This window comes from Camelus ferus, chromosome 3, assembly GCF_009834535.1.
Source record: "Camelus ferus isolate YT-003-E chromosome 3, BCGSAC_Cfer_1.0, whole genome shotgun sequence".
Taxonomy (NCBI): Eukaryota; Metazoa; Chordata; class Mammalia; order Artiodactyla; family Camelidae; genus Camelus; species Camelus ferus.
In genome coordinates, this window is record NC_045698.1 from 90,091,535 (window position 1) to 90,107,567 (window position 16,033).

Genomic DNA, 16,033 nt, shown 5'->3' on the forward strand with positions numbered 1-16,033 from the left:
GGTCTGGAGTGGAGCCAGAGCCTGCCATTCTAACGATCTCCCAGGTGATACCAATAACGTATGTCTTTGGACTATGAATAAAAAAAGAGATTTTCAACAAGTTAGTCCCTTAGTGTTCAGTACATGGACAACAACATACACCATGTTACTAGGTGTTGATTTGTATTTAAAATGCGGTTCTAATGATCTATCCAACCACCATTTAATACTCTGAAAGACTCAGCATTCTCTTGTTTTTTTCTTTCTGTTTTGATTTTTTTTTTAGTTTCTAATCTATTGTGAAGGGCAAAAAGCTATAAAAGAGGTTATCATCACCGTTAAGAAATTTCCATTTAAAAAGGGAGATAAAGACAAAGACGTACGCCAGGGAAGAAGGCTGCATGTAGATGGTGTGGTAGTGTCTGGAGTGAGGAGACAAAGCAGCGTGGCGCAGCTGATGTTGCTTTCAGTCCAGTTTGAGAATGTTTTTGTTAGTAACATTCAAGGAAAGGAAGGGTCCTAGAATGCCTCAAGGACAGAGATCTCACTGAGGATTAATTAGACATGAGGCTAAAACGGCATATGCAGCCTAGAGTTTCTGCCTGGATTTGGTTTAGTAGGCAAAGGGCATCATCCATGGAAGGCTTTTGAGATAACAGAGAAGCAGGTGCTGGTAAAGGGAGGAGGATGAGGAGATAGATGAGAAACACAGCAAGAGAAAGAAGGGTACCATATGGTATCACATGTGGAGTCCAGAGGACACAAATGAACTTACTTAGAACACAGAAACAGACTCACAGACATAGACAACAAACTTATGGTTACCAGGGATAAATTGTGAGTTTGGGACTTGGAGATACACACTGCTATATATAAAACTGATAAACAGCAAGGTCGTATTGTATAGCACAGGGAGCTATATTCAACACCTTGTAATAGCCTATAATGAAAAAGAATATGAAAAGGAATATATATATATATATGCATGTATAACTGAATCACTATGTTGTAGCCTTCAGTTAAAAAGGAAAGATGAACAGATAAAGAGAATGTGATATATATAAATACAGGCAATGGAATATTTTTCAGCCTTGGACCAAATCTTGCCATTAGCAACAACAGCAAAAAAGAGCTACCTCAGCATCTCAGTACAGGGGGTGAGTGTAGGTGACATTGGTCAGTCTGAGGATAGTTGGGTGCTTTAGGAGACCACTGTAACCATGCAGGTATGACAAGGGTCAGAATGAGGACAATAGGCATGGAAATTGAAAGACACTGATATAACTCAGATTTACACGTTTTACTTTTTTTTTTTAACTAGTTTCTCATTACGGTATTTGAAGTCCTTTGAGGAAAAGGATAGTGTTGGCAGAGTGTTCGTTTGCCTGTGTGTTTTGTATTGCTGCCACGCAGGCATGGAGGGTTGAGTGTGTAAGGTCTGTGTTTAGAATGCTGCCTGCCTCCAGATACTCTGGAGTTTAGTGGCTGCACCGCATTTAGATTCCTCCTGCTTGCTTTTCCCCACCCAGAATTTGAGATTCCCTAACAAGCTGGTCTCTCCATTGCCACAGGCCTTCTTGAGTCATGAACGTTCCCACTGCCTCTCCAGCAGGTCTGTTACTGTCTGCAGGCACCAGGGTTGTGGGGGGAGATCTCTCATCTTGATGGCAGAGGAAAGCAATGAAAGAGAAAAATTTACGAGGCTGAACTGATCTCCTGAGAAGTCCTTATTATCTTTATTTTCTCCAATAAGGAAGTTTGACGGGCTTTTAAAAACTGTCTTTTCCAGGGAATCTCCCTCGCTATTCCTTTCTTTTGACCAGCGTTGATACTTATTTGTTGTTTCCTTCAGACATGTTGAATGCTAGCATTCTGAAGTAAATTTTTTAAATGTCTATAAACAATCTTTTGTTGCACAATAGAAAGCTTACAAAAGCATAGCTTTGGAACGGAACACATTTAAATTTAAAAAATGAGGTATTAAGCAGGAATATTAAGTGGATTTAACACGGGAACTTTGGAAAGTGACAAAAACAGCTTTGTTTCCACTTGCTTTTATGGTACTACCAGGAGGTGAGGAGACCAACCTTAACCCTCTTCAAACCTCTTTCGAACAAGGACGCTTACTCTTGGGAGAATGGGGTTGAAGGACACGCAGTTCCTCTGTGGTAACTGCTGTGTTCCCTGCGCGGTGGCCAGGGGTTACATCTGGGTGCCTGCTGCCTGGTGATCTCATGTGAGAACTGCACTGAACAGGGCAGCCGTGCATTCTTAGGTCCTGTTGTTTTTTAATAGGCAAACTACCCTAGCTCAGCTATTTTCTTTTCCTCCTTAAAGAGAGAGTATGATTTGATACTTGTTTAAATAAATCACATTAACTTAGTAGGAATATAGTACATCCTTATTTGCCAAATGAATCCCTGTGTCTCTTGCCCAGATAGACATCTCCTGGTGTTTTAACAAGCATCCAGAAATGTTATTGTTTACCTTTGAAACATCTGCACGTCTCCAACTACTTAACATACTTAATGAGTAGCTAAGAAATGGTCCTAGTCATTGAGATAATCAGCAGCTGCTTCTGGTTCCACCCTCGCTGTGCTGCTGTAGCCTTCAGCCTCTGTTTGAAGGGTTTCTTGTTATGAAAGATTTTGTGATGATTGTATTAGGTCAGACAGATTTCTTGACGTTTTGTTATTTATAAAATGATTCGATACCCTCACTACCAGCCAGCCTTGTTAATCTTTCGTGGCTCTATCCTAGTATATCTCCCAGAAAATATTTTCTAGAATATGTGATATTTCCATTTAAGTAACTATCTTTTACATCTGTTTGAAGAGTAATTGCTCTTACAGTTACCATCAGCGTGGCAACATTGTTGTTAGACCTCAACGTATATTCTCCAACAGGAGGTTTGCCCTTGTCTGTCTTTTCCCCTCTCTCTTCGTGTGTTCCTGATCTCTGTGAATGGCACCATCAACTACCCCATCACTCGGCCCAGAAACTTGGGCATCTTTTGCCTTCCAGTACTCGTTTATCCCCTGCAATTATTGCCTGGTTGATGTTATTTTCTTAACATCTCTTAATTCCATCACCTCTCCTCTCTGTTCTTGTCTTCCCACTTGGCTCCCTTCTCCCTTTAGTTCAAACAGCTGTCCCTCCTCACTTAGATTATTGCAATTTCTGCCTGATTAATCTATGTCCAGCCTGACGGGTCCTTACACAAACCTACCCCGCAGATACCAATCTGGTTCATATTTTTCTGGTAGAACTCCCTTTGGTTTTTACAACTGAAACATCATAGAATATTTTCACTTGATCTTTGTATTAGAAAATTGTATAAATTTTGAATTTAGTAAAGATGCATTAGATTGAGTCCCAACTCAAAGTGTCTGCATCTTTGATACCACTGGTTCTGTGAGAAGCTCTGTTACACTTCACAGAGCTCTGTGGTTTTGCAATCATATTGTTCTCTCCAGAAATAATAATTTGTAGATATTTTAATTACGCTTTAGGAAAATGTTAGGGATTTGGGATAATTTATTAAGTGTTATAATTCTTTCCACTTGAAATAATGGGAAATAAGCTCCAATAAGCATTTTGCTTGAGAACATCAGAACATCTTACTTTCATGAGTTACTGATGGTAAGACTGAGATACATATATGTTCTCCACGCTGTTTTCCTAGAGATCTTACTGAAACACAGATTTGACCCCCTACTTCCCATATTACATTTTTTTCTGGTTCCCCCATATCCCTTTGATTACAGTTCAAAACCTGCTTGCTTGAAGAAAGCCCTCCATACCTCTCAATGACTTTTTACACTGCCCTTCTGGCAGTCTTTCTCTACCCAGGACCACATGTCTCTGAATCACCTGAGACGCATATTTAAAATACTAGTTCCCAGACTGTTTCCCAGATACGCAGAATCAAGAGATTCTGGGAGTGAAGCCTAGTCATCTGGACCCAACCCCAAGCTCACAAACATGAAATCTGCTGACCTTTGCTTAAGCAGGACTCGCTTTGGCTGGTGAAGTGCTTGTGTCATTCCCCACTGCCCCTTCCCCGACCCCTGCTCGGAGATGCTTCGTGTCTGTGCTTAATGTTTGTCCCTGCACAGACCTGTTTCTGACTTCCCTCCATTCCATAGGATTTTCAGATATTTACATGTTTTTCCTTATCAATGCTGTTGTTCCTTCCTCAAGAGAAGGAGCCATGTTTAATTCAGTGTTGTGGCTCCAGAATTTCATGTGCAGCAAATGTCCGTGTATAAGTGACTGACAAATAGATGTAGGTGGTGAGACTTGGAGGGAGGACCTCTGTTTATTTGTTGTTGTATTGCCAATATTTCTGTATTGCTCTCATAGTTTCTTTATTACTTGCTTAAGACGATGGGTTTAGTGGCAAGAATCTTGCCCTGATTCACAACTCCAATAACCATACATTACCATTATCTACATAATCTTAGCTAAGGGGTCATGGCTGTACTAAGAAATTCTTGGTTTCCATGCCTGTAGATAATGCTGCCTTTGCTGCCTCCACCAATAATGTGCCCTTTACAGTAGGGATACTTAACTGGCAATACTGGAGCTTTGCCATTACTATTATTTTCAGTTATAACCAAAATCTTATTCTAATGACATCAGTGCAACTTGATTTCTTCTTCATACCCTGCTAAATATGGGGAGAGGATAAATGAAAAAAAATTGCTTTTCTTCTCAGTTTCCATGGTAATGGAGCCTTCTGTGTGTTTAAGCAGGAAAGAATGCTGGCACAACCTGTTTCTCTCTCTCTCCCTCTCTCTCTCTGTCTTTCTCTCTGTCTCTCTCTCTCACACACACACATACACACACACACTTACACACACATACATGCACACACACATACATATATGACTAACATACACCACAAAAGTTGATTCTGTCAAATCTTGTCGAAGCTTGGATAAATTTTAATACTTCTTCTTGCTTCAGTTAATTTGCCTTACCCAGTGCTGTAAACACTAAGTTCATGTTGTGATAAATATTTAGAAAATGAGAAAGGAGCAAATGTGTCACATTTTCAAAATATACTACAATTTCACAAATGTTATGAAGACTTTTACTTCTCTAATTACTAGGATTTTAATAAAATTAGAAAGTAGATAGTTTTTATTTCTTTGTTTATTCATTGTCTTGCCAATATGCATTTTATGTAATTGTGCCATTTCTTGGAAGGGTGTGCATAACTGGTCAGACACATGGAGTGCAGCAGTAATTAACTGCATTATTCTTTATTGTTATGAATGAATTAGCTCATTTGTTGGGAAAGTAGATTAAATTTCTTCTGTCATCTGAAAGGCTGGATTTGCTTTTGGAAATACCTCCCCTCATTATGGGGCCTGGATAAATTTGGCAATTTGATTTTTAGTATTAATGTGGAAAATAATGTCATTTTCTACCTCTGAAATGAGTGAATATCTATTTTCAGCAATACCAGCTTATTATTGTCACTGATTTGGATTTACCACACCTAATGCTCTGATGCTGGATGGCTCCCTAGCCCCCTCCTAAGTTTCCTTCTTTCTTCTTCTTCTTTTTTTTTTTTTTTTTGATTGGCTACTCAAAATGATCTTTAACTTGGAAGGCCATTAAATTTGCTTGCTCTGTTTTGACCATTCTGGGCCACTTCCTTTTTGAACGTGGTGTGTTCTTTCAGTTTCTCCTAGTAATTTTTCTTGAATGGTATCTTCAAAATTGTCTGTTCCATTAGTTTGGTTTTCTTTGGGAAGTTCAATTATAAAAAGTAACCACTAGGTTGTTCTCTGTATCTGTGAGTCTGTTTTTTGGTTTTTTGTTTGTTTGTTTTTGTCATAGTCACTTGTTTATTGTATTTGTTTTAGATTCTATGTATAAGTCATATCATACAGTATATGTGTTTTCCTGTCTGACTCATTTCACTTAGCATAATGCCCCCCAGGTCTATCCATGTTATTACAAAAGACAAATTTTCATTTTTATGGCTGAGTAGTATTCCACTGCATATATAGACCTCATCTTCTTTATCCATTCATCTGTTGATTGACACTTAGATTGCATCCACATCTTGGCAACTGTAAACAATGCTGCTATGAACATTGGGGTGCATGTAACCTTTTGAATTAGTGTTTTGGGTTTGTTTTTTGATATCTACTGAGGAGCTGAATTGCTGGGTCACGTGGTAGTTCTATTTTTAGTTTTTTGAGAAACCTCCATACTGTTTTCCATAGTGGCTGCACCAGTTTATATTCCCACCAATAGCGTACAAGGGAAAAGACAGTTTTGAAGTCAAATGATGATGGACCTCAAACTTGAGATACTGTAAACTTGACTTGAGGTGGACTCATTAACTGGAGTTACTGGGAGCCATAAACAATGACTAGAATGTCTCTAGATATACCTAGAGAAGACTTCTCAAAATTCTTTAAAGACTTCATAATACCTTCTAGATTGTTCCAGGTTAGATTGATTTCCTCCATGGTATACTCTTAAATAATGAGACCCTCAGCTCCCTCTTTAGAAATGGGAAAATCTCTACATATGAATTATACAATCTTTGAAGTTTTGTTTCTTAAATTTTTAAAATTTCCCCACTCTTTGAAGAAAAGAGGTTGTAGTGTTACCAATGCTGGTGAGCCCAACTATAGGAAATTTAGTAAATATCAAGAGGTTTGAAGGTATATATTTCTTCTGCAGAAACTATACAAAGCAGAAGGCACCATAATCTGGCCTTGATTCTGACTATGCTGCAGTGTAACTTCTCCAGAGGTCTCTTTCCCAGCATGTCTCACGATAGTTATCATGAAACTAAATACCATGCAGTAACAGTAATAATATGTGTGAAATATAATGGGAAATAAATTTTAGAAATGAATAGAGAGTGTTTATGAGAATTTCATCAACTGTTTAAAATCACTGTGATTAACATACAAAGGGGAAGAGCTCAACCAAGGGTAAGTGAGAGCTAATCACTGTGCCTTATGCCTCAGATTTACAAATTTTGAATAAAACGTTGTAAGCGGTGAACAAAGGACATTGAAATCTAAAACCATGGTCACAGGGTATTAAAGACCATCTAAGAACAGCGTTGCAGAAATTAACACACAGGCCATAATGTAACACCCCCCACTTTTTTCCTGTCTTTGGTTTCCTCTGTTAATAAAGTGTGCAGAGAGGGAAAATGAGTCAGGCAGTTTAACCTAACGTAGGCAGAAATGTTTGTTCTCTAAATATGCAGCATTAAAGAACACATTATTTAGACCAAACACAGGTAAACCTTTTTTAAAAACAACAAAAAAAGTAGCTCTTTAAAGGGAAATGCAAGTTTTATGGCGTGAACAACTGTAATGACTCACAGCATCACATTTTCCTAATACCGGGTATTGTAAGTACCTCTCAATTTTTGAACAGCTTAGTCCCCATAAAATAAGCAACAAATATGGATGCTTCCTCTGGGTCCTCCTTCTTCTACCTCCTGTGTACTGACCCCGTGCTGGCCCCATCCCTCCCTGTAGCAGATGGCCGAAAGATGCTGAAAACTGCTCCTGCTCCTCGGAGGACTCTCTCTTGGCCTGTCTAGTAATTGTGTAACTCTGGGACCCCCCCACCCTCTGGGGACCGAAGTTCTTTCTACATTAGGAATAGTATAACATCAAGGATTTTTTCCGCCAGTAGAGATAGAATCCAATTTAAATTAGTTTGATAAGATTTCAGAATGGCAATAGTTCACCTAAATCTTTTTAATTTGAAAGCCCATTGCCGTGTTCTCTGATTGATTGAGCCCTTACTTGTTTAATATAAAGAAAATGTCTTGAGTGCTATGCGTTTGCAAGCAGTTAGTTTGAGGAGGGTTTCTTTCTAGGGAAGAAAACTGTGTGCAGACTCTGAAGCAGCCTCCCTGCATTGTGTACCAGGCAGCGGTCCCACAGCAGTGTCAGGTCTCCATTTTAACCTCAGCTAAGGAGACAATATGAGATAGTCTTAGTTATCTCTTACAAAATGTACTTTGACTAATTTCTTTTTGATGATATAGAGAAAGTAATTTTCACCTACATGCTTAGAGCAGTGGTGAGAGTTCAGAAGATCTTTCTAACCATGGATAGCATGAAAGGAAAAAAAATTAAACAAAACACTAAGGCAGTCACTGTCCATTAAAGAATCCACAGTTTGATTGGTACCTGCCATTGCTCTGTAAATATGAACTTGAGTGACAGGGGAATTCAAAAGTTAAGTGATATTATTGAGCACAGAAATAAACCTCCAACCCTACCTCCAGTCCTCTTGGCAAAAGGAAATGTGTGAGACCTGAGTAGGAATTAACTGGACAAACTAATGTTGTTAACAAATACTAAAAAGTGTTTTACAGAGTTAAACACCTTTTCACATTTGCCATCTAATTTAACCTTTGAAAAACACTATGTAATGGGCTGGGGCAGCTACTATTTTAATTCCGATTTAAAAAGTTATCTGAGTTTCAGAGTTGCACTTGATCAGAACTGAGAGTGGCAGCACTGTGACTGGATTCTGTTTTGTGACCCTACATTCATTAATTGATTGACCAGGTGTTTGATGAGTCATTAATTTATGGTCTGGAGCAGATTTGACAGAGAAGAAGAAAACCAAGACTTCATCCCTTGAGAGCAATTTTGATAAATTCATATTTTCTCCACCCTGTAATACTCATTTCCAGTGCCATACTAGGGACCTTTATGCATTGGTGCTGTAAGCATCCTCCTGGTTGGCCGGCCCCCTGATTTGGCTCTGCATGAGAGAAAAATAACAGAAGTGTCCTAATTTGGATTTGTTGGAGCGATCAGTAAAGTCTCTCTAAACAAGTAACCTTTAGGTTAAGACCTGGTGAAGTTAGCCATGTGAAAAATACTTCTAGGCAAAAGAAGCAACATGCAAAAGGTGCAGTGCTGGAAGCTACCTAAGAAAGGTGGCCCGTGTAGCCAGAATGAAGGAAGCAAGGAAGAGGGAGCCTCAGAATAGCTGGAGAGCCAACATGAGCCAGATCACATAGGCCCTTACTGGGCCACCGGGCCACCAAAAGGTTTGTCTTTGAACAAAAGGAGCTGAGGAATTATTTAAGGAAGAAAAGTGATACCTTCTGGTTTAAGATCCTTTTGGCCACCGTGTTGAGAATGAACGAAGGGGCCGAGATGGAAGCAAGGAGAGATCAGTCTCACTGTTATCGGTAGCACCGCACCGTGCAGGCGTCGAGGTGAGAGATGGTGGTACCTCCACGGACCAGGGTAGTGAGGAAGAAGTGGATGGCTGTGAAGGAGATCCTCTTGCTGAGCCAAGTTGTCTCAAACCAAGAAAGGCTGCTATTCATCTCTTTTTCCTGGTGTCTCTGATCTCTGCAGTCTAGCCTTCCTATCCATGAAATCTCTGCATCACTGTGGTTTCCCTAGCACTTTCCTACTGCATCTGTAAGTAGGAAGTAATGTTTATCTATTGTATCTCTTCTTAATTACCATTTTGAGAAACATCACATTTTATTGAAAAAGTATTAAAATATGAGTAATGCAGTGATGAAAATAACAGTTGCTCTCACTATGATTCAATACTATAGTAAAAAAGATAATCATTTTTTAAATAAATTGCCTGCTGGAAACACTGATTAGCAGGATTTCCTTCAATAGAAGTCATTGCCTCACATCAGCAAAAAAAAAAAAAAAGTTATTATGGGCTTATCAGGTGGGATCTGTAAATAGAAGTGATGTATTTTAGCAGTGTTGATATAAGTGGATTTATGCCATGTAATTTCTGAGCCTTGTTTGCCCATTTGCATTCTTACAGGAAAATCATGTTTAACAACTGTAGTCCAGAAACAATTCTCAGAAGATGGGATTTTACTGCCCTTAAAATTGTATGTAACTTTTTTTGCATTTTATAATAGGTTGTGTTTTTAAAATTATTATAAACAAATCATAAGAAAAATTTGCCTTCCCTCTGAAAGTTTGACCAATTGGTCTATTTAAATTTGTGTTAAAAAAACATACATAAGGGAGCCAAAATGCTTATAGCATTTTATTCTGTAATTACGTTTTTAAAAATGCTCCCTGGTTCACTTTTTTTGGTGATTTGTGAGAACAGACTGTTTTTCCCAAGGACTTTGTGTGTATAAATCTAATTTAAAATAGTGATCAGTGGGATGCTTAACATTCTCTTTTCCTGCATTTCTGGCCTTCATCACTGAGCAGTCACTACCCCGTGTGACTTACCCTTGCAGAAGCCCCTTGAGGAGCTCTGACTGAACACGTGCCCCGAGGCGCCATGATAAATCCAGCCTTTGGAATTCTCTCTTGCACATGGTGTTTCTAGAGAAGTGAGGAAGGAGTTTTACACTGGCACTAAGAAACTCTGGTTTGCATTGAACTGACTAATTTTTATAACACGAGTCTGATGAACATATAGCAGATAAAGGATCTAGTCTTTCATTTGATAATCTAGAGAAGTCTGAACCCTGGACAGCTTTGTGAAAGAAGAATGCAGACGGTTAGTGGGAAGAATAGCCACAGGTCCGCTGGTTGTTAGCTGGTCACTAAAATGAGTGCGGTACTGGCTGAGCTCATAAGGCTCTCTGAGCATTTATTTTATCGGTAAAATAAATGTGGTCATAGGGTTTCTGTGGGGGTTAAATTAAACAAGGCATGAAGCAAAATTCCAGGTGCGTAGCAGTTTTCAGTCATTCTGAGATGATGTTGATGGTGATGATAGTTATTTGCTCAAGCATCCAACATCTTGCCTGGTACCTAATAGCGGTTTAATAATTATTTTGGTAGAAGTGAAATTCAACTTAAATCGCTATAGTGAAAATGACAACATGTTGCTCACGTCACTGAAATGCCCGCGGCTGGTACTAGTTCCAGGTTCATCTGGGGAGGGTGCTGGGAAAAATCTGTCAGAATCTCTCCTCCTTTCTCTCCCCTCACCACCCATCCTTGTCACTTTCTGTCTTCTCTTTCTGTTACTTTCTGGTTTTGTCCCTGCCTCTTGTTTCTGCATCTGCTTCTCTGTCTTTGCCTTTTGTCTCTCTCTCTCTAACTACTCCCTTTTTCTTTCCTCTTGTCTCTTTCTTCCTGCCTCTTTGTATCTCTCTCTTTGTTTCTGTCTCTCCTCTTGCCTTCTTTCTCCCTCCTCTACCCCATCCGATGTCTCTTCCCTTTCTGTCCTTCACTCTGTCTTTCTGGGTCTGTCCCTTTGTCTTTGTCGCCTCACCTATCCTGTCTCCCTCCCACCTACTTTCGTTTTTGTTGGTTGTAATTCCCTGCAGACCCTGGTGTCCGGATGCCTTCTGGCAGCTTATATGGAGATCAGTGCTGGTGGCCCACTGAAAAGAAAAGGGAGTATGGCTTCCTCTACACCTCTAGCATTTATACTAATGCCTCCGCCCCCAGGAGTGAGTGAAGTTCTGTTTTGCCCAGATCTGGAGCCAGGAGCTTTGTTCTGCCCCCATCTCCTGACTCACAGTGTTTATGTGTGACAGTAATACGCACTGCAGTTCATTAGGTATTTACTGTGTAGCATAAATACTGTGTTACACAGATTTGTAATCTTACTATATCCTCATCACATCTTTGAGTGTTAGAACCATACTATCACCATTCAACAAATGAGGAACTTTAAAGAAAAATTAGGTGTCTTCCCTAGGGTATATCGTTATAATAAGCAACTGAGCTGGCATTAGAAAGTAGACTGTCTGACCCGAGCCCTGATGCTCTTAATTCTACCCATGCCACTGGCCTTGCAAGGGATTTAAATTCTCTGGGTCTTCATTTATTTATCTATAAAATGAGGTATTTGATTTAGATATTTATCCTATTTAGTGCTTGTAATATTAATTTTGCAATTGACCTGAAGTATATTATAAATGTATTTGAACACATTCTGCTGCTCCCAATAGCTTTCCATTCTCTTTCTTATCTTTTTTTTTACACCAATGCATGGGGTTTTATCACACTGTTTCAGATCTGCCCGAGCTCCAGCAACGTAGCCTCTTCTTATCATCGAGAGTGGTTGCCACTGTGTGATACAGGAAAGTGGAATGCGAAGGGATGGCCATGTCCCAGGTCCCAGGTGATTCCCCGGGACACGCCTTGTCAAGTCAGGGTCCTTGGGTTTGCACAGGAAAGAATTCAAGAGCTAACCTTAGTAGAGTGAAGGTAGATTTATTCAGAGAGATACACACTCCATAGACAGAGTGTGGACTGTCTCCGTAGGTGAGAGAGAGCGAACCATGAGGTGTGGGGTTGTTAGTTTTTATGGATTTGGTAACTTCGTATGGTAATAGACAGGAGGATTATTCCAACTACTCCAGGGAAGGGGTGGGGATTCCCAGAAATCGGGCAACCACTTCTTGACCTTTTGTGGTCAGCCTCAGAACTGTCTCAGTGCCTGTGGGTGTGTCACTCACCATGCTGATGTATTACAGTGAGCGTGTAATGAAGCTGAAGGTCTGCGGGGAAGTTGGGAGTCGAATCTTCAACTGCTGTGTCCTTCTTCAGTGGTTGCTCCCTGCCCCGTTCCCTCCTGTCTCAGGAGCACACGGAGAAAGTATTGGCTCCCTCACCAGCCCGCAACCCCATTCCTGTCTTTCCTTCAGGAATGGACGGTTGCAGTCCAAAGACTTCTGAACAACATGCCACATTTTATCTTTGTTGGACAGCTGAGAAGCATAAGAAGTAGCGAATTAGCCCTCTTTGCTTTGGATGTTATAAATGAAAGTTATTAGGCACAAATGTTTGATCTGTCCTGTACTTCAATTATTTCCTAAATTAGTTTTCTGAGTTTTATTTCTCATTATTTTTCGATTTTCTTCCTGGAGAACTTCTCATTTATTCTCTAGGTTGATCTGTATTTTTTTATTATTTTGGATAGTTTTATCAATAATTTGAATTTTCTCTCTTAAGGTATCATTATCATTGCTATTTCATTCTAATGAATTGAAAAGGGAAACTTTATATGTCATAGTTTTCCAGTTATGTGACACATTTAGCCAGTTTTATGCAGAGCAGGTTTAGAAGAGTATTTTTTTAAGACTTTATTTTTTCATAGCTGTTTAATATCCTTAAGCAAAATTGAGAGGAAGATGCAGAGATTTCCCATAGAGCACTGCCCGCAGTATGCACACATCCTCGTAATGAGTGGTATGTTTGTTACAATTGATGAACTTACACTGACACATCGTAATCAGACAGAATCCGTAGTTCATGTTAGGGTTCACTCTTGGTGTTGTACCTTCTGCGGGTTTGGACAAATGTATAATGACATGTATCCACTGTTACAGTCTCAGATAAAGTGTGTTCACTGCCCTAAAAATCCTCTGTGCTCCACCTGTTCATCCCTCCCAGCCCTCCCCAGCCCCTAGCAACCACTGATTTCTTTACTCTCTCCATAGCTTTTAGAAGAGTTTTTTATTGGCATTTTAAAAATTTCTTCTAGCAGTGAGTGCAGCATGGTTTAAATTCCTTTTATCAGAAAATACAGTAAAGCTATTTTTATTGTTCAAAGTCTACTTCAGGGTTAATTCCCCCAGAGGAGCCCGTGTCACAACTCTGATAAAATCACTGATGCTTCGTTTGTTCAAAACTGGAAAAATTCTAATGTTACTCTTTCTTATTACTTTGTTTTCTGAAAATAATGTTAATTCAGTAGTGATTTTTAAAATAGTTTTTGTGAAGTGTTATCTTTATAGAAGTTTGACATTTCTATTCCAAAATCCACTTGTGAGATACTGTTAAGCTCGTGTCTGAGGTGTGATTGCACAGCGCCCGCTGCGTGGGCTCTTTACTGGGTCAGGGTGGTTTTGTGCAGCTGCTGGGGACTCGATGTAGAGAACCTGGACTGTTCATGAGCCCAGTATCTGTGACTTGCGAAGTTTCCTTTGAGGATTTGAAGATGATCTGAGGAATGGTAGTTAGGACTCATCTGCAATCTGCATATTTGTTTCTTATATAACATTTTGCTGCACAAAGAAATGAAAGAAAGTTTTTACCTGATTGCATGGTGTCGTAGAGGCAGAACAGGGAGTAGTTTCTACTTTCTTAATTTTAACGTCTAGAATGTGGCTTAAGTGCAGGCACGTTCTAGGGGAATGCAATCCTAGTTCTTAACTTTTCTTTGAAAAAAAGAATATTACTTATTAAAGATAAAAGGCAGAGAATGCACTGTAAGAAGACCTGGATTCTGCTGCTCCTTGTGTGTGTCCAGATGGGTCCTTAATTTCTGCACCTTTGTTGACACATGAGGGGGCCGAAGGTCTGTTCAATGACTGGTGTTATTAGACTCTATTTTTATTCATCCAAGATATACTTATTTGTTTGCCTCTCTCTCAGTCTTTACTGGATTTTATGCAAATTTAAATTATGTAAATTTAAAATAATGAATATAGAATATTTTCTTCTGTCTATACACAATTTTTAATAGAAGGACACCCCAAATTAACTTTTTAACCTGTTACAGAATTGCAAATTTCCAAAGATGGATGGTTAAGCTATTCCTGTATTTGGCTTAAGATATTCCTTATGGCAACATTGCTTTGGCTAGTAAACCAGTAAAACTGTCATTTGTCATCAGGATTCATGTGGGTTACACAGGTTTTGAATCGATTAAGGTCTACGGGGGGTACATATCTTGTATAAAATGTGAATTGCATGTTTGTTGTTTCATGAAATATTTTAATGCCATGCATGATTTGAAAAAAGTTAATTGATTCATTCAGCAATGTACCTGAATTGTGTAAGATGCTAGGAACACAAAAGTGAACTAGATAGATACTGTATTTTCCCTCATGAAGCATGCAAGGTGACATTTAGGTAAATATGTAACAACCTACTGTTTTCAGTTTTAAAAATAAATGATTGCTATTGAAAGAAAGTTGTTTGGGCAGAAATATGCCCAGGCCAAACATTTTAATATTTCACCACGGTAGGCTGGCAACTTTTAGGAGGAAGAAATGATCTTCAACTCAAATGTAACTTGATAAATTTGCCACTGAAGAAATCAGAGAGTGTAGGCATTCAATGAAATAGTTAGCAAATTCCAAGTAAAGACAGACTTGTGTTTCACTTATGACTGACTCCTATTCCTCTACCACGTATTGTCCATAAATTCAACTATGTAATTACAAACGCATGAGTTAGGAATGTATCTGTTGTATTCTGTCATATGTCCTATTCCCTGTAGTTATGGTCTCTCATGAGCATGTGTGCAAATCATTTCCCCCTGCATATTAGAATATACCCCTCCTGAAATATTTATTGTTTGGAAGATAGTAGTCACAGCATGTAATTATATGTATTGTATTTCTAATAGAATAATATGATTTTGTCAGGTGGTGCTCGTCTGCGTAATAGAGGGTTACAGTGGAAGCCTTGGCTGAGACACGTGTCTGGGCTTCCCTCAGAGAGAACCTGCTGTGACTCAGTACCTCCTGCTTACAGGTTGAGAAGGGTGTGTGATGCCGTCTCCCACCACAAGCCCAGTGACAGAGTCTTCACGGAGATGTTTTGAAGAGAACTCTGCTGTGTATTCTGGTCCCCCCTCTTCAAAAGGATGCTTCCCCCTTCACCTCAGGTTAAGAAAGAGGAGATTTAAGGAAGCTACTTTGAGGGATAAAATGAGTCCCCTGAAGTTCAGAGATATAGGAGACTTCTGTCTAAAACATGCCTGAGAAACCGAGGTTGAAAACTAGTGAAAGAGAGGCGGGTGCTCTGGGATAACTCGCACGTCTAGAGTTGGTTGGAGTTTCCCAAGGTGGATCTCAAACAAATCCTCCAGGAAGCAGACACCGAGATGGAGTTTGTGCAAAGGGCTTATTGCAGAGTTAACATCTGTGAAAGGAAAAGTGGACGGGGAGGATTGTCTGGGCCAGGGAAGCCGTCAGTAGCCCTGCAGGCCTGATAGTCCCCGCCAGCCCAACAGGGGGAGCTCTAACCAGGTGCACTTTAGAAGTGTCTCCTGTTGCGTGGAAATGGCCAGGCCCTTATATCTGAGTCTTGTTCAGTCATGAGCCGGAACCACCCTGAGAAGA

General features: G+C 39.6%; 1 protein-coding gene and 1 long non-coding RNA gene across 3 annotated transcripts in view; one reads left to right on the forward strand and one right to left on the reverse strand.

The window, feature by feature from the left end:
- Positions 1 to 16,033, forward strand: part of CHSY3 (chondroitin sulfate synthase 3) — a 236,492-nt gene that overhangs the window by 82,963 nt on the left and 137,496 nt on the right. The gene's annotated exons all lie outside the window — the stretch shown is intronic.
- LOC116662697 lies at positions 1,800 to 4,195 on the reverse strand. The gene is made up of 3 exons (XR_004318695.1): positions 3,960 to 4,195; positions 1,990 to 1,994; positions 1,800 to 1,810 (listed from the first exon to the last, which is right to left on the reverse strand). It is a non-coding gene; the product is annotated as an uncharacterized LOC116662697 (long non-coding RNA).